This window comes from Silene latifolia, chromosome X (assembly GCF_048544455.1).
Source record: "Silene latifolia isolate original U9 population chromosome X, ASM4854445v1, whole genome shotgun sequence".
NCBI lineage: Eukaryota > Viridiplantae > Streptophyta > Magnoliopsida > Caryophyllales > Caryophyllaceae > Silene > Silene latifolia.
In genome coordinates, this window is record NC_133537.1 from 286,294,575 (window position 1) to 286,313,969 (window position 19,395).

Genomic DNA, 19,395 nt, shown 5'->3' on the forward strand with positions numbered 1-19,395 from the left:
TCTACATCAACCGCAATTGTGACACCCCTAAGACACCGCTAGTTGCAATAGAAATCTCATCTCAATTCCCGTTCCTTGGGATCCGACCTTTACTTGCCTCTTTACTAATTGTAGAGTTGTTGGTGAAGTTATAAATTGTGTTTTGGTCTAGGTGCTCCTAACGACAAGTTACCGAAAAGATATAGTCCGACCAAAAAATGGCGCGTTCTGAAGTGGGACGGTGTTAACTTGATTTAGATTTTCTTATATTGTTATTAGTTGTGTCTTTCTTTGCCTTGGGGAAGTAAAACTTCTCAAGGTTTGTTCTAATTGTTTTCGAGTTGTTTGATATTTTGCATGTCTATAAGGTCACAAGGTGACTTGTTACCCTTTGATCGTGAAATTGAAAGAACTTTGACAACCAATAGAAGACTTGCTAGGAGAAATTTGAGAGGTATTGGTGAGGTTGTAGACATTCAACCAACTATTGAGTTCATCAACCCTTTTGCAAAAGAAGGTGAGGAGAACTCAACACAAAATCCAACACAAAATCAACCCACAATGCCTAAGTTTTCTTCACATTCCGTACCCACCGAGGGGAACCTACCCAATGGTACTCCCACACCACAACATCTAACCGGAAATTTTATTGCCAAATCCGCATTTATCCAATTAGTCGAAAGAAGCCAATTTGGGGGGATGCCTAGTGAAGACCCTTACTCTCATATGGAGACCTTTTGTGACTATTGTGATGCAATTTCTCAAACCGGTGTAACTCAAGACCAAATTCGATGGGTCTTATTTCCTTTTTCTCTAATTGGCACCGCGAAACAATGGTTGAAAAGCCTTGATAAGGCTACTCTCGGAATTGATTCTTGGAAAAAGTTGGCCCTAGCTTTCTACAAAAAGTTCTATCCACCGGAAAAGACTAACATGCTAAGAGCTCAAATTACGGGTTTTAAGCAAAGGGATGAAGAATCTTTGTATGAAGCTTGGGAGCGATTCAAAGGAATTTGTCGCTCATGTCCTCACCATGGACTTAGCGAGTGGTTCTTGGTACAACAATTTTGGAACGGTCTTTATGAAGATTCAAGGAACATTCTCAACATGGGATCAAATGGAATTTTCACCGAAGTTGATGACAATCAAACTTGGAACAAAATTGAGGAAATGGCGGTCCATAACTCACAATAGAGTAGACCTCGCAAGGCTACTAGAGGAGGAAAGCATGAAGTGGACTCCGTTACTCAATTGGGTGCTCAACTTAGTGCTCACATTGATACCATCAATTTGAAGTTTGAAAAGGCTATGGCTAGACTTGAAGAAGCCTCAAAATCACCAAAGCATCATGTTAATGCCATGACGGCATCTTCATCAATCCCAAGTGGGATATGTGAGAATTGTGGAACTTTGGGACATGACCCAAGTGAATGTAGGGGAACAAATGAACAAGTGAATGCTTTCCAAGCATAAAAGAGTGGTACCCCTTATTCAAACTATAACAATGAAAACACCAAATTCCATCCAAATCTCTCATACAAAAGCCAAAATTTTCAAAACCCTCAAACAACATACACCCCACCTCCCATGAGAAACCAAAATCAAAGACCCTTTTACAACCAAAACCAAGGTTACCAAAATCAATCTCCATACAATCAACAAAATGACCAAGGTTTTGATGTTCAAAAAGCGGTCCTTCAAATGCAAAAAAATCAACAAGAGTTTTTCACTCAAATGCAAAAAGATAGTCAAGCAAAGGAAACCACCATCAACAACATCCTAGCTCACACCAAAATATTGGAAACCCAATTGACTCAACTAGCATCTTCAAGGTCACAAAGACAAAAGGGGCAATTACCACCTCAAAGTAATCCCCCAAGACATGAAACGGTTAGTGCCATTCACTTGAGAAGTGGTACAAGGTATGAAGCACTGAAGAAGCAAGTTGAGGATGAAGTTGTGGAAGCTAGTAACAAAGAAGAAATTGTGCAAAACTCCAAGGATGGAGAACCATCAAAAGAAGAAATTTCAAAGAAAAATGAAGACAAGGTCAAGGACAAGGAGCCCATTGTGATTAGACTTCCTTTTCCAAGTCGTCAAGCCAAGCCCAAATTTGATGACCAACTTGGAAAATTTATGGAAATTGTGAAGAATTTGAAGTCCCAATTCCTTTCACGGAATTAATCAATCACGTGTCGGCCTATGCGAAATACATGAAAGACATCCTCACAAAGAAGAAGTCGATCCGGAAGCTTGAGACTATCGCCTTCACTAAGGTGAGTAGTGCAATATTTCAAGGGAGTTCACCTCCAAAACTCAAGGATCCGGGAAGCTTCTCAATACCGTGTACCATTGGCGACACCACGATCAACAAAGCCTTATGTGATCTAGGGGCTAGTGTGAGTATTATGCCGTACTTGGTGAGTAAAAGGTTGGGAATGGGAGAGCTTAAATGCACCAATATCACACTCCAAATGGCCGATAGATCGACGAAGACACCATTAGGGATATGGGAAGATGTTCCCGTATGAATTGGGAAATTTTTCATCCCGGTGGACTTTGTCACTGTTGATATGGAAGAAGATTCCAACATTCCAATCATTCTAGGAAGACCTTTCTTACACATCGCGGGTACGGTGATTGATGTAAAACATTAAGAGCTCACTCTAGAAGTGAGAGATGAGTGCATAACTTTCAATCTTGACAAGACTATGAGAGCCCCCCGTTTATATGAACCACGTTTTATGATTGATCATTATAGCCGGAAGGATGATAGGAAGAAGTCGGAACTCCAATGGAAGAAGAAAATTGAAGATGCTCCATTCAAAGAGCAAGTGAATTGTAACAAAGAGAGCTTGAAAAGCTCACCAAAGTCAAGCAATGAAAAAGATGGCCTCATTGGCCAAGAAAAGAAAATGGGAGAATTGTCTCTATCAACTCAAGAGATCTTTAGTTATCAAGTAGATGAAGTTTGTGGTCTTTGGGACGATGAGTTTAAAAGGATTTTCAATCCCTATATTGGTAATGCTATCGATCAAGACCGACAACAAGGGCAAAGATCTATTGAAGATCTTTATCATGACAATGAACAAGCTTTTGATTACTTCTTCAAGGTGTTGAGCAACATCAACAACACCTTGGACATGCCCCCATGACATCTCACTAAGGATGAGAGTTTGGTGGAGTCCTCCCTAAACCACCATTTGTAAATATTTCTAACTCCCTAACTCGCATTTTAATTCTCATATTGCATTTTTTGTCATTTTTTGGATTTTTATGCCTTGATCAAGATAATTATCATTTTTGAGAGAAGTGAGGGAGGGACTAATAATTTAAATTGATGTGTAGTGCTTTAACTTAGTGTGGGGATAGCAATTGCCTAGACTATCCATGCCTTAGTAGTGCCCCCACAATGAAGAACACGAGATTTTGAAGAATGAAAAATGACACGGGATATGCAAGTACACGGATGGAACTGAATCCGGGTAAAAGGGGAAGAATCCGAGCGTTTTCAAGAGAATCCGCCCGTCTTCAGGTAACCCGGGCGTATTTGTCACAAAACGCCCGTCCCTCTGAGCTGAATTTTTAAAATTTTGGGACTGTTAGCAAATCCGGGCGTCCTGCAAAAGAATCCGCCCGTCCTCAAAAAGACGCCCGTCCTGCAAGAGAAGACGCCCGTCTTTTTGGCTGAGAAAAACAAGAAAATTCTCTGCAAAAGAATCCGCCCGTCCTAAAAAAGACGTTCGTCCTGCAAGAGAAGACGCCCGTCTTTTTGGCTGAGAAAAACAAGAAAATTCCCTGCAAAAGAATCCGCCCGTCTTCAGTGAAAGACGCCCGTCCCGCAGCTGAACAATCCGAGCGTCTTTGCTCAAAGACGCCCGTCTTTAGGCGAGATTTCTGAAGCCTAAAACAGACAGAATCCGGGCGTCCCGAAGGAAAGCCGCCCGTCTTCCCCCTGCATTTCAAATTTTTCGGGTTCTCTTGTAAACCCTCTCCCACATTCATTTCTTCATTCCTTCAATCAAACACTACCCATAAACCCCAAAATTCAAAACCCTCATCCTCTCCATCACCAAAACAAGATTTCCTCAACCACATTCATCAAAATCAAATCAAAACATCCTTCTAACAAAAATTAATCACTCCTCTTTCAACAAAAATCAAACCAAGCACCAAAATCTTCAACCTCTGAGTCGATTTTTGAATTTATAAAGGCAAAGCCTTTCATCTTAAAATTGATTTGGGTACACTTGGAAATTGAAGATTTTCACTCTTTTCTTGGTTCAAGCATCAATGGCAAGGACAAAAGGAGCAACAAAGGCACCTAAGGCAAAGACACTATCAACAAGGCAAAAGAGCCTTCAAGCAAAGAAAGCCTCATTGGCTATGGTGGTAGCTAGTTCAAACTTGGAAGTGCAACAACAACAACCTCCCTTGGAAGCAACAACTTCTACTACTCCGGAAATTTCTCAACTTTCGAATTATCCGGAGGTAATTTTCATCTCTAACTCCCATAGAGAAACTTTTGCCAAGTATGCTAGAAAATCCTTTCTATCCACCAAGTTTATTTGTGAAGATGCCTTAGATAAGTTGGGTGTCCTTGAGCAAACTAGAGCCTTCTTTGAAGCCATGGGGTTGGGCAAATTGTTTACAACAAAATAATTGACATACCCCTCCCTTACCTTAGAATTCTTGAGTTCTTTGAAAGTTACAAAGGTTGAGACTATGGAAAGCATCGAGTTCCGCCTAGCTAATGTGAGTAGGCGCATCTCCTTTGAGGAAATTAGTAAAGCTTTGGGTCTTAGTGATTCACCTAGTTATTTCAAGAATGTTGGCAAGTATGACCCCGCTCCTCTTTGGGAGGCAATTTCCGGAAGGAAATTTGAGAACTATCATGCTAGTCGCACTCTATTAGTCCACCATCCGGGCATTAGAGTGTGGCACAAGGTCATAGGGAATACCATCATTGCAAGAAAAGACACCAACCACTTTACCAAGCTCGATTTTGTTCTTCTTGAGTCGGCCTTAAATATTGGAAGGGAATTCACCAAGCCTTTCAATTCTCTAAGGCTTTTGGTGGATAGATGGCTAAATGTTGATTGTGGGAAGCAAGACACTACCGTTATTGTGAATGAAGGTCTAGTCACTCTTTTGGCTAAATACTTTGATCCGAACTTCAACAAGGATAGCAAGTATGTGGCGAAAAAGGGTGGTCATCTCATTGATGTGGATGCTATGATAAACAAATATAAGTGGGTCTCTCATAACCCTCTTGACACCAAGTATGGGTGACTCACTAGTGAGGCTAGATCTTTTACTTTGCCTTCAAAGATTTGTCGTTTGAGTGTCCATCGGACCAACTACCTCCTTCCCCTCTCAAAAGAGGCCGAATACATTATCCGACAACAAAGGGATGAAATTGAAATGCCCTCCTCTTCCATTGTCACACCACCCTATCCTTTCAAGTACCAAGAGTTCAAACCCGAAGGTGTTGAAGCAAGCAAAGATTGTATGACTCTTCTTATGCAAGAGATGCACAAGCAAGCTTTTAAGGATCGGGAAGATGCTTACTTAGCCCAATATCCACCCCTCCTTCATTTAGCTAGGCAAGGACTCCTTGATCCTTCATGTCCTTTGCCTAGTTGGGCGGATAAGGAAGTCTTCTTTCCGAGTGCATCTAGGGGTGAGATTCCGGGTAACGATGAGGTTGTCGGTAATGCGGTTGATGATAGCATTGATGAAGAGGCTAGTGAAAAAGAAGAAGAGGATGATGAACAAAGTGAACAAGAAAGTGAAGAGGGAAGTGATGATGAGTCCACTTCTATTGAGGAAGATGATGATAGTGATGATATGATGGAAGATTAGCAAGCTTTGGAGGCTCCTACCCTCTTGAGGTTTGTCTATTTCCTTCTTTGTTTTATTTATTTATCTTAATCATGGTTGGAGTAGTCCTAGCAACATAGAGGACTAACACCTCGGCCCCATTGAGGTGTTCTTATTTCATTGTTCCCACCTTTTGAAAATCCAAAATGACATATTTAGTTTCATGCATTGCATCGTGTGTGCATGAACTACACCCAACCTTAGGACATTAGAAATAATGTCTAACTCGGTTTGGGGAAGTACATACATACACAACGGGAGGTAATCTAAATTACGCTCTCCGTCATAAACAAAAACCATGCATCATGTAGTGTAGATTAGTGTAGCTTGCACTTAGTGTAGAATTCATGCATCATGCTTGCATGATTTCCCATCATTTTGGCCATTGAGGACAATGCCCATATTAGTGTGGGGATGGGGAATTCTAACTTAACTTTTATTCCAAAAAGCCAAAAAAATTGAAAAATTTCGAAAAAACCATAAAAAATTGAAAAATTGAAAAACCAAAAACAAGTTCATTTCCTTTGTAGTGTAGTCATGTATATATTATTGTATATATTGTGTTTGTTTTATCATTGTTCACATTGATCGACTACGCCACATCCGACACATGAGGATATTGAAGACCGCATGGTATGGTCTTTCCAATCTCCTTTTTCCTCTTTATGTTAATGACTATGTGGCTTTATTTTGATTGATGCGGTATAACAATGTGAATTTAGGACTTGCATTTAGTTTATATGTCATATTAGTTGGTAGAATCATTTGCATTAGGATGTATATATGCTAGTTGCATCATGGCATGTAGTTGCATGTTAGAAAATTTTTGCGAAACCGTCTACATGGGAAGCTTGACAAGTGTATATAGGCCCTAGTAGATGCTTTTTCTTCTTAAGACTTTGCTTGTTATAATACTTGTAAAACACCCTAGGATGTGTCATGCTAGTATCCTTTGACCCATGGATTAAGGCCTAGTCAAGAGTACCTTGTGGTGTGATAACTCCTTGGCTACCGTTTATTCCAAGGTGACCCTTGAAACCATGCATCCATGCATCCATCATCCATGTTCTACCATATTTTTGTCATCAAAGGGAATGGGCACAAAAAGAAATCAATTTGAGTTCAATGAAATAAAAAGTGAAAGAAAGTTTGCAAAATAAATGCATCAAATGAAAAGAGGAGCAAAAATAGAACTCCTAAAGCTTCAAATATAAGCCACCCTCACTACATATGGGGTGACTTTGAAAATGTTCAAAAAAAAATGCAAAGAAAAGTTGAAAGTTGTCAAGTGTTGAAATGCCAAAAATAAAAAAGAAATGGCAAGAAAGTGTTCTCAAATGTTATATGCCACAAGAAATTGGGGGGAAAAACAAAAATGAAAGCAAACTCCCAAAGTGAAACTCAAATATCTATCGATCCCTTTATCCATCGTATCCATTTTTGTGCATGGTAGAGAGGGGACGACCCTTCTTCTTGTCTAGGCAAGAGGGGGAATTCCGCGATCCTCCAGTGTTTCTAACACCATAGGGAGTCTATTCTTGACAAAAGCATTTAACGATTGAGGACAAAGGTACCCTAGCTTGACACAATTTGGAGGTGATTTATTGGTATCCTTCTAGGCTTAGTAGTTTGAAGAAATTGCATCTATGAAGGAGTGTGCATCCTTGAATTGCTTCCCTTGTAGATAATTTCCGCCACTTAGATGAGGAAAGTGGCTATTCTTTTGTAGATGCATCCATTATTTGTTTTGTGTGCTTAATGTTTGGATGTGTCGCCATTTTGGCAAGACCCACCTTGCCTTGCAAGAAGACATCCTACCTCATGGTTGTCTTGTTGTGAGTTGAAGGGGCGGAGTGAGACCCGCTAATTGTCTCATATCGGCTATATTATTAGGTTAGTTTAAATAATGGTCCTAGTCTTTGTCACCTCTTTACTCGGAACGAACAAAGGTTCGGTTTGGGGATATTTGATGTGACCATAATTAGAGCATATTTAGTCCCCGAATTAGCCTTGTTCCCATGCTTTTTAGTGCATATTTGGGTCATTTATTGTCTTTAGTTCTTTGTTTTGCATATTCTTTGAGGTTTTGTATCCTTGGTAGGAAAGGAGTACAAACCTTGCAATTTCATGGCAAAACGAGACTAAATTGATTAAATTCAAATGACCAAGCATCAAGGAGAGACAAGATTAGAAGGCCTTTGTACATACTATAGTATATGGGCAATGATGAGAAAAGATCCTTGCTTCCCCAAGGAAATCCCCACAAGGATCTTATGAAGAAAGAGGAAGAAAAGAAGAAGAAATGAAACTACACAGCAATCCGTGCGGATTGTCCTGAAGACGCCCGTCCTCCACCTTCACAATCCGTGTGTCTTCACTCCAAGACGCCCGAGCAGCAACCCCAGAAGACGCCCGTCTTCTCCCCAAGACGCCCGGGCAGAGACCCACGAATCCGGCCGTCCCGTGCTAAAGACGCACGGATTCCCAGGCAGACAATTTCGTTTCTTCAAGCTTCAAGAAAGATGCCCATCCTTCCAAAAATACCGGCGTTTCCTTAAGTAGGGACTTAATTGTCATTTAAGCCCTTAGTTAACCCTAATTCTTACACCTAATCCCCACTATAAATACCCCATTAGTCTAATTAGAAGAGCATGTTCTTCTTAGCAATCTTTAGTGTAGTTAATATCAATCAAATCTCTCTTTAATCTTGTAATCAACAATTAATCAAGTTTTAATTCTTAATCTCTCTTTTGTTCATCCTTTATTTTGGGTAATTGAAGATTATTTGGGTTATTATTGGGAGATTGACAACCTCTCAATCAAGCATCAAGTACTTCTTTTATTCTTTGCTTTATTATTGGAATCATTAGTAAGTATAATTCTCTTAATCCCTTTTTAATTATTGCTAATTACTTTCATTTATTCATCATGTTTCACTTTGTTGGTATGATTGAAAACCTTGCTAGCATGTTCAACATGATAATGAGTGAGTAGTTCCTTAGCTAGGGTTAATGGGTAATTAGGGGAAACCAACATGGGGAATGATTCATGCTTAAATTAATATGCTTTCATGATTTATTTGCTTGCTTGTTTTGATCTCAACTCATGCACATGTTATGTTTGATGAAATGCGAGCCTATGAATCCTTGCATTTTTTACCCATCACCTATCTTTTCAATGAGACTTGTAAGACATAAACCAACTTGAGTCTTATTAGACCATGCATGTTGTTGAGTAGGGAAGACTAAGTCGACTTGTAGGTGTTGTACAATCTAATCGATTCGGCTCCGGGACCCAAACTTTCCTAGGATTGTAAGATATAAACCAACTCAATTCATCACTACAATAATTGCTTGCTTATAATTTGAGAACATGTTTGTATGATTAATTCTCATGAATCCCCTATGACCCCATGATACCCTAGTGTTTTTTATCAATTGTTTACAACCCTTTTAATTCATCTTGCTTGTTTACTTTCATTGCTATTTAGTTTAGTGATCTTCTACATCAACCCCAATTGTGACACCCCTAAGATACCTCTAGTTGCAATAGAAATCTCATCTCAATTCCCGTCCCTTGGGATCCGACCTTTACTTGCCTCTTTACTAATTGTAGAGTTGTTGGTGAAGTTATAAATTGTGTTTTGGTCTAGGTGCTCCTAACGACAAGTTACCGAAAAGATATAGTCCGACCAAATACATATTTTAATCTTGAATATCCACTTACACTGAAGAGGTTGAACATCTTTAGGTAAGTCAACCAGGTCCCATACCTGATTATCGTACATGGAATCCATTTCGGATTGCATGGCCTCGAGCCATAGCTTAGAATCAGAACTCATAATAGCTGCTTTATAGGTCTTTGGTTCATCACTTTCTAAAAGTAAAATCTCATGGTCACCATCTTCCTCGATAATACCAAGGTATCTATCAGGCTGGCGACTAACCCTTTGTGACCTCCTAGGTTCAGAGGGAACAATAACTGATTCAGACGTAGAAGGAACATCTTCCTGTATTGTCAAATCAGTTTGTGGCTCTTGAACTTCGTCAAGTTCAAATTTTCTCCCACTCTGTCTTCTAGAAATAAACTCTTTTTCTAGAAAAACGGCTTCACGAGCCACAAACACTTTGTTCTCGTTACTATTATAGAAGTAATATCCACAAGTTTCCTTAGGGTATTCTACAAAAATACACTTTTCAGAACGAGGTGCAAGCTTATCGTCAGACTTGCTCTTGACATAAGCATCACAACCCCATACTTTCATGTATCGCAGATTCGGGAGTTTTTTCAGTTGCTTTAGTGTGACTTTTATTAAGTGATTGTATAGCAGATAAAATGGCAAAACCCCAGAATGACTTAGGTAACTCTGTTTGACTCATCATCGATCGAACCATATCTAATAAAGTTCGATTCCCCCTTTCAGCCACACCATTTAATTGTGGTGTGCCAGAAGGAGTTAACTGAGATACAATACCGCAGTTTTTAAGGTGATCTTTAAAGTCATTGCTTAAATATTCCCCACCACGATCTGATCGTAATGCTTTAATCTTCTTATTTAATTGGTTTTCTACTTCATTCTGAAACTCTTTGAACTTATCAAAAGCTTCACTTTTATACCTCATTAAGTAGATATACCCATATCTACTCATGTCATTGGTAAAAGTAATGAAATAGTCATAATTACCTCTAGCAGTGACTGTCATTAGGCCACATACATCGGTATGTATTAAACCCAATAACTCACTAGCTCGAGATCCTTTTCCTAGAAAAGGTGAACGAGTCATCTTTCTAAGAAGACAAGATTCACATGTACCAAATGATTCGAAATCAAAAGTTTTAATTACACCAGTCGACACTAGTCTTTTAATGCGCTTCTCGTTGATGTGTCCTAATCGACAATGCCATAAATAAGATTGATCAGGATCACCTGTTTTGAGTCTTTTATTATCTAAATGATAAACATCGTTGCAAGTATCTAGAATATAAATACCATTGATTGAAATAACTTGACTATATACAATCCCATTAAGGGAAAAAGTACAACACTTGTCTTTAATTACAAAGGAAAACCCTTCTGTGTCTAACACAGATACGGATATCATATTTCTAGATAGCGTTGGTACAAAATAACAATTATTAAGATGTAACTCCAACCCCGAAGCCAAACTAAGTACATAAGTTCCTACTGAGACGACAGCTACTTTAGACCCGTTTCCCATTCGGAGATCGATTCACCCTTGTTTAGCTTTCTTATGCTTTTTAGGCCCTGCAAATGATTACACAAGTGAGAACCACAACCAGTATCTAATACCCAAGTTGTATTTGAAGCATAATTTATGTCTATCATAAAAGATTTAGTTGAGAAATTACATGTCGGCTTCACAATGCCAGCTTTTATGTCATCCAGGTACTTTGTACAATTACGTCTCCAATGTCCCTTGTTATTACAATAATTACAAGTATCTTTAAGAGGATTACCCTTTATAAGTTTTGGCTTGGTAGAGCAATTCGCAATTGCTTTACCTTTGCCTTCCACCTGAACGGGCTTCTTACCTGCGTTCCTCTTAAACTGCTTCTTCCCCTTCACGTTAATCGCAAGCACATCTTTCCTTGTACTCCCACCCAATCCCATGTCCTTCTCTGCTTGTACAAGCAGAGAATGGAGCTCATGTAACTCTTTCTCATGTTTGTCATATTATAATTTACCCTAAATTGGGTAAATCCTTTGACGTGAGAGAGAGAGTGGAGCACTCGGTCCACCACTAGTTCGTCGGGGATTTTACATCCCAGCCCTCTAAAGTTTCCACGTACTCAATCATTTTTAGTACGTGTGAACTTACAGGTTGACCATCTTTGAGGTTAGCCTCAAAGAAACGAACAGCGGTGTCATACTGAATTATTCTCGGGGCTTGAGAAAACATAGTAGAAAGCCTCGAGAATACTTCATGTGCATCGCGGAACTTGATACATTGCCTTTGTAAAGCAGGATCCATTGAAAAAATCAAAATATTTTTTATTGCAGCGGATTCCTTTTGATAATTTGAAAAAGCCTCCCTTACATCGGCAGTGGCCCTAGTACTAGGCGAAAGGGGAGAGGGATCGATAAGGTAGCGTAATTTGCCATCACCTGCGGCAGCTAATCGAAGTTGTTCCTCCCAATCTTTAAAATTACTACCGTCGGCTTTTAAAACATATTTGTCCATAAAAGAACGCAGCCATGAATCTCTAGCTATGGTGACGGTTTCACTAGTAGAAGTCATCGTGATTACTACAAAGGAAATAAAGGAAAGATTAACATTTATCGTCTAGAAATATTTAATGATCTCCCACTGAATTATATAAATGATTCCAAGATCCAATTTTATATAAACACGTGCACGGTGGACCGATTCAACCCACATTTATATAAATTTGGTGAGTCAACAACTTTGACTGATTCTACTACTAGAACTCTTGGTTGACGGATTTTCTTAAAATCTATCTTTTAGCCCCAGAATAAATATGGGCACGGTGGACCGATTCAACCCATATTTATCCCATTGAGTCCAACCAATTTTCGCGCGTAATAACTTTTATTACCCTACTTACCCAACGTAAAAAGAGTGTACCTCGGTGATCCGAACCTACCTCTAATGAAGAAGGGATTCATAGGTGCTATTATTTGGTAAGGCTTAATCTCAATTTTAAACAAATGCGAGAGATCTTATCAAATTAATTGTCTATCACTTTTAAGTGAACTAAATTGGTGAATGCTAGACAATTAAATCGATAACAACAAAAATAAAACATGTAGTGACGATTTGGCATGAATGCATAAAAGAATTAAAACAAACAAGTCCTAATATGGCCACCTAGTTAATCTAATTAACTAAAATTATTACACTTCGGAAACCAACTCCTTGGTCCCTTGAGTCTTCATAAATTGGCCTCATTCTTTAGGATTTCGGAACGCCTTTCCAAAAACACCGTCTTCATGAAAACTCCGTCTTTAGATGCTTCATCTAATTACTAATAATTAAATTACATAACAATACCCTATTATACAATTTTTAATAAAATTAAAATAAAACTATTAATTAATTACAAATTAGGCGATACGAAATCGCAATTAATTACAAAACAAGTCGATATTCCCTTACATTACGGGAAATACCAACTTCTACCTATGGACATATTAGGAAAAATTACATTATTATAATGCAAAAAAAAAAAATTCATCCAAATGAATAATAAAATGCATTATGGAAAATGACATGCCAAATCGTCTAACTTACCAACAACGATCATTTGAGCTTGCTTTGACGGAATTTTTACCAATAAAAATTCATAATCAATTCTTAAGACAATTTTAAGACATACTCATCATACTAATCTGGTTATATATCAAAATAATTATTCTCAACAATTATCTTGAATTTATATGGGAATTAAAACAAAATTATGACAAAAATGATATAATAATTCACAATTATCATACAAAAATTCCATTTAATTTAAAAATTTATGGAAAAAAAAATTTCAAAGCCATGAACATTCTGATCTTACACCAAAAATGCCACGCAAGTGAAAATTTTTGTTTTTAAAGTTTATTTAAAACGATTTAACAATTTAATTGGTAAAGCGACAATTTTTACGATTTAATTCTAAATCAAACCATAAAAATTGAAATGACTTAAAATAAAATTTTGTACATTTTGGAACAATTTCCAGGAGCTAAAAATTTAGAAATTTCGAGCCCTCAAATTAAATCAATATTTATTTACAAAATAACCATTATTTACCAATTTTTATCAAATAAAAATCAATAAACTATCTAAATTAATCACATTAATCTAAAGTATCTACTTATATCATAAATAAAACATGTATGTGGTTATTTCTAAATAAATATGCATAAAATTAACATGCAATCAATTTAAATTAACTCTTAATTAATTTTAATGCATTTTTACTCAATTTTATGCCATTTTAAGTTATAAAAAGTGGAAAAATTTAACAAAAATCAAATTTTCGTCCCATATCATCCTAAGACCAGATTATTTACATGCAAGACCATATTATGTGATAAAACTAATTTTAGTAACATAATATCAATTTTATTAATTTATCTCATAAATTACTAAAATCGTCTTAAGACAACATGCATGTATTTAGCAATGCTCTGATACCACTTGTTAGTCATTTAGACCATGTTAATACTCATCTTATGATATTAAAATTAAAATTAATTTAATATGGTCTAAATCTACATGCATGCAAATAAAAATATAAAAAAATGGTATAAAACCATCTTAAGACAAAAATCCTTACAATGGTTTAAGGCAAGTAAGGGCACTACAAAGGTCTCCTACCTTTGTAGTTCTTGATCTATAGGAATATGGATGATCCTCCAAATACACCACAATTACCAAAATAGGTAATCTCCTTTGGACGCGTCCAAGATTAAACCCAAAAATCCTAATAATTACTAACTAGATAATTAGTAGGATAACCTTGTATACTATGTAATATTATTACACTAATAATATTAGTTTATGTATATTATAGTTTTGTGAATTATTTTTGATGATCAACAATTTGATCAAGTTTTTGATGAGAAAATATGAAGAAAATAAGGTTTTTTTTTTCTCTCTTTTTTCTCTTCAATATGGCACGACCAAGGGTCTATTTTGAGTTTTTTTTGGTCTCCAAAATCATCATCTAATGAGTGTAAATAGTGGGGTATTTATAAAGAACAAAATATAAAGAAATGAGTTAAACATTTCTTAGTGGGTTATGCCACATGTAATAACACTTATCTTATACAAGTGTCAACCCACATGTAATATTTTGGTCCATTTCGATTTCCGACATTTGTCCCACAAATGCTTATAAGTCTTATATTTAATTATCTTACATAATTAAATATTAATTTAATTATTTAACAGTTAAATATCACAAATTAACCACTAATGATTACTTAACTATTAAGTAATCATGAGACCATTTTATCAACATATATTGTGTCAATACTACCCCATTTAGCTAATTTTACAACCTCTTGTAAATTAAAATAGCTAATTATCTTTATCTCAAAACTTATACATATATCGTATAAATTTAATTAATTAACAATTAATTAATAAATTCTAATTTATATTTATTAATTAATTATCACATAATTAAATAATAAATCCTCTTGGCCCAAGTTCGTAACCCGTCATCAAATAATACATTCACACGACTTATTAAAAGTCAATTAATACAAGGAACTAATTATATCGTATCTCATACAAATAATTAATTTATCCAATTTGGGCATCATCCTATAGGTGTGACCTAAAGGGATCAGCTGATCACCGCCGTCACACGACAGTAATGTCAAACTCTAGTCAGCCAATCATTACCGATTAACGATGACCAGCTGACAAATAAATAAATAAATCTCCGATATTCCTTTTACGAGATTTATTATGTAAACGCACTTATTGTGGAGGACATGTAACACCCCCATACTCCAAGTGCCTTACCAGGACCACTTAAGGCATGGAAGTGCTAACTGTAACACCCCCATTTATTCAGGAGCCTTTAGCTAGACATTCCCAAATAAATAGGACTGTTACCATCTCGGTTTCCCGAGGTAGTGAGCAACATAGTACAACAATACCAAAGTACTTTAAATTAAAACTTAGCGATTACATGTTTATTACAACTTAATCCAACTTAAAACTTAATATAAAATGATTACAACTCGCAGCGGCAATAACTTAAGTGATATAATTGTTCTATGTGATCTAGACTTCAACTATGGTCCAAGTCGAGCTCTCATCCCAGTGCTCCCGAGTCAGCTAATCTTTAGTACCTGTCAAATCTGCTCCCCATTATGGTTCACCACAGGTGTTCACGAATACACTGTCAACCACGAGGTTGAGTAGAAAACTAAACAATGAATAAAAATACAGCAACCTGCAAATAGATTCCACAATCACATTTCACCCACTTCCCATCACGGCACACACCCACTTCTAGACACACAGTCATACTCCACTTCTAGACACACAGTCATACTCCAGGACACACAGTCCAATGGACACACAATCCCGCCTCAGACACACAGTCTGGTTATACTGGACACACAGTCCCGCCTCAGACACACAGTCTGGATACACACAATCTCATCCCCCAACCTCAACAACAATCGATAACAATGATAGTCTCAATAATATAGCCAAACCAACGTGATATAGAATAATGGCATAAGAGAGAAAACCCAACAAGATAATAATATCGTTGTAAATAGTTAAACACATTCTTCACCAATCCTCCACAATATACAATTAATCCATCTTTTAGTAATAACATAAAGAAGTCAAGATTGAGTAGTTTCCTACCTGGCAAGCAAATCCAATTAAGCAGCTCAAAGTGCTCCAAATAATTAAAGGACACGAACCCGATTATAAATCCTTCACAAATCGTCACCTAACATAAATATTATAATTTAATTATTTAATCATTATTCAATTCATTACATTAATTTATTCGATTATAATTATATTAATTGTAATATTTATATTACTACGTCAATTACTAATTAAAAACCCGTCTCAAACCCAATTAACAAACCCCTCAATATAGCAATGACTCACATAACTCACGTGTAAACACACGTTTTACAAACCTCATGATCCCGTGTCAACCCGTCACATAACACACTCAAACACCCAATGGTTTAAACCCGTCACACTACACCCACAAAGCCCGTGTGTTATGCCCGCACCCGACACAACCACATCCGCCACCTGCCCTACCGTGAGACCCCTCTGCCAACAACCCAACCACTCCTTCACACACCATCCAAAACCACCACCATGCCCTTAACACCCACGACCTTCAACAACAACAACAAACCCAACACACATAACACAACCAGTCCACACTCCACAACTACCCATAAACACGGCCACCACAGCGCACGACACCACCTCTGACCACCACCATTATCACCTTTGACCGATGGTGGTTCCAGGGGTGGGTCTCTCTTCCCTTCACCGTCACCCTACCGGCCAAGGCAGCCGTCTAAAAATGGTCACAGCACACCCCTATCCTCCTCTGTTTCGCGTTTTTCGGCCACCGCCATCACCAACCACCACCTGCAGCCGCCAAATCACTCCCACTATGTCCGACCCAACCACCCGGTTCCATCCCCACCATACCCAGGTCAAGGCAACGAGTATAACGTGTTTAAACAGTAATTTAGCCCTACTCGAATTTTTCGGCAAGCACCGCACAAAACACCCGCAACAACACCCACGGTAGCTCCCCTATGGTCGACCCTCACCCATGATCTCAACCCAAGCTCCGTCCAGGTCTGGGTCACATGAAATAAGGGTTGAAACCGATTCTTATGTATAATTTACCCTAACAAACGCCACCACTAAAGGTCGGTCAAACACCCCTTCCCTGACGGTCAACGGCGGTCCACGGTGGTAAAATAAAGTCTCTGGTGGTCCACGATCACAATGACGGTCACGGCTTGTGCTATGATGTTCTAGTTTACGAGTTATAGCGTAGCAAAGAGTATACATGAGACGGTCTTACCTTGAGTTAATTAGCGATGTAGATTCCGTCTTAATTCCTTCTACGTGTCTCCTCTTCTTCTCCCAAATTTTCAGTTTTGCATATGATAAACTAGGTCAAGGTATTTATCTCTATTTATAGGGTAAGTTTAGATCTATAAGGGAACAATTAGGAAACTATGTAATTACCTTATTAGTTATTACTATTATTATTATGAAATATTATTATTATTATTATTATTATTATTATTATTATTATTATATAATTATCAAGTATTATTATTATTTTATGAATTATGATATATTGTTATTACTCGATTGTCATCCCGACTCATTATTCTATTAACTTATTAATTAATTCCGTCTAACAACATAATCCGCAATTATTATAATTATTAAACATAACTAATCAATATAACTAATAAAAATATAATTAAAATACGGGGTATTACACTAACATCTTGGTTACCCGAGGCAATGATAATCATAAGACAATAAAGAAACGTACTTTAAAAGTAAATATAATTTAATTGATTACATGTCTCAAACAAAACTGTTAAATGAAATACAAAGTACTCAAACGGTCCACTGATAAAACTATCAAAGCTACTAGACATCGTTTGACACAGCGGAAGACTTCTAACTGCCACGTGATGACTCATCCCAGCTATCCCATGCACATCAATCATACCTGCTCAATAACTGCTCACCACCCTCGAATGGATCACCACAGTTTTTAAAACATTTAAACGGGGTCAGTACTAATCACACAATTTATATAATCCAACAACACAACAAACAACACAAACTCAATCGTCACGGATATACTCGAACTCCATCACCAACTCCACAATACCGACTACACACTAAAGTGTGTAGCCCCGCCAGTGCCCATCGCAACAGTCACCCACGCCGCCGATGGGGGACCGCAGCTGTTCCCACCTAATCCCCGCTCATCTCCGTCGAGCGATAAAGCCAAATCCATTAATGTGCACATCCCTTCTGTGGCGGGTTCCACAGAAGGCGAATAATGGGCGTGAAGCCACTCCCGCAAGTGACTCCACTCGGCCCAGGGACGCGCCCAAGAACACAGACAGATACAAACAATCACAACTACTAAACAACAATAAAAACCAACAACCGTCACAATACTCGTATGATAACAATCAACAATCACAAATCACCACCAACACATTATGGGACTAATACTGAGTAGGGAAACCCTACCTAGAATGCAATACAGTCAGACGATCTCAACAACTGTTATCAAAAAGCGTCCTCTACGAATCCTCCTCCTAACATAACATCACATATATCACTAACCACACAAAACTAACACAAATCCCCAATTCCCAAAATTAGTGTTTAACAAGACTTAATTAAATATAACAAATTCGGTACGTAGATCTTACCCTCGACGCAAGGATCACAAAGATGTAAAGAAAGATGAATTCCGACCTTCCAAGCTCCGGGATTTGTCAATAATGCGATGAATGCGAAGTGCGTAGATTGATTTCTCTTTTGAAAGTAATTAGGTTTGTAAAAGTGTATTATGAAAGTGACGGAAGTGTTTATATATTAATTCGCATTATTAACAAAACCCGACAAATCATCCTCCCGTAAACCGGCTACTCGATCGAGTAACCGACGTACTCGATCGAGTGCCGCCTACTCGATCGAGTACCAAGGCTACTCGATCGAGTACCCAACAGGTCAGAAACTATTTTAAAATGCAAAACACACTTACTCGACAGAGTAAGGCCCACTCGATAGAGTACCCAGAGACTCATAAAACCGTAGTATTACAGGACACTACTCCAAAAATTTCATGTTATTGTGTTCTTTAATAATTAACCATCTAAGCAAAAGGCGTAGTGTGATTCGGATATTTAGGCTCTCTGCAAAGTTAAATACAAATTTTTTACAAATGATTGTAATTTTGTTTCCAATCAATTCAACCATCAAAACAATATAACAA

The 19,395-nt window shown here is 37.6% G+C and overlaps 1 non-coding gene across 1 annotated transcript; it reads right to left on the reverse strand.

The window, feature by feature from the left end:
- Positions 1–912: 912 nt before the first annotated feature.
- Positions 913–1,019, reverse strand: LOC141624049 (small nucleolar RNA R71). Its single transcript, XR_012533861.1, has one exon. It is a non-coding gene; the product is annotated as a small nucleolar RNA R71 (small nucleolar RNA).
- Positions 1,020–19,395: the final 18,376 nt, after the last annotated feature.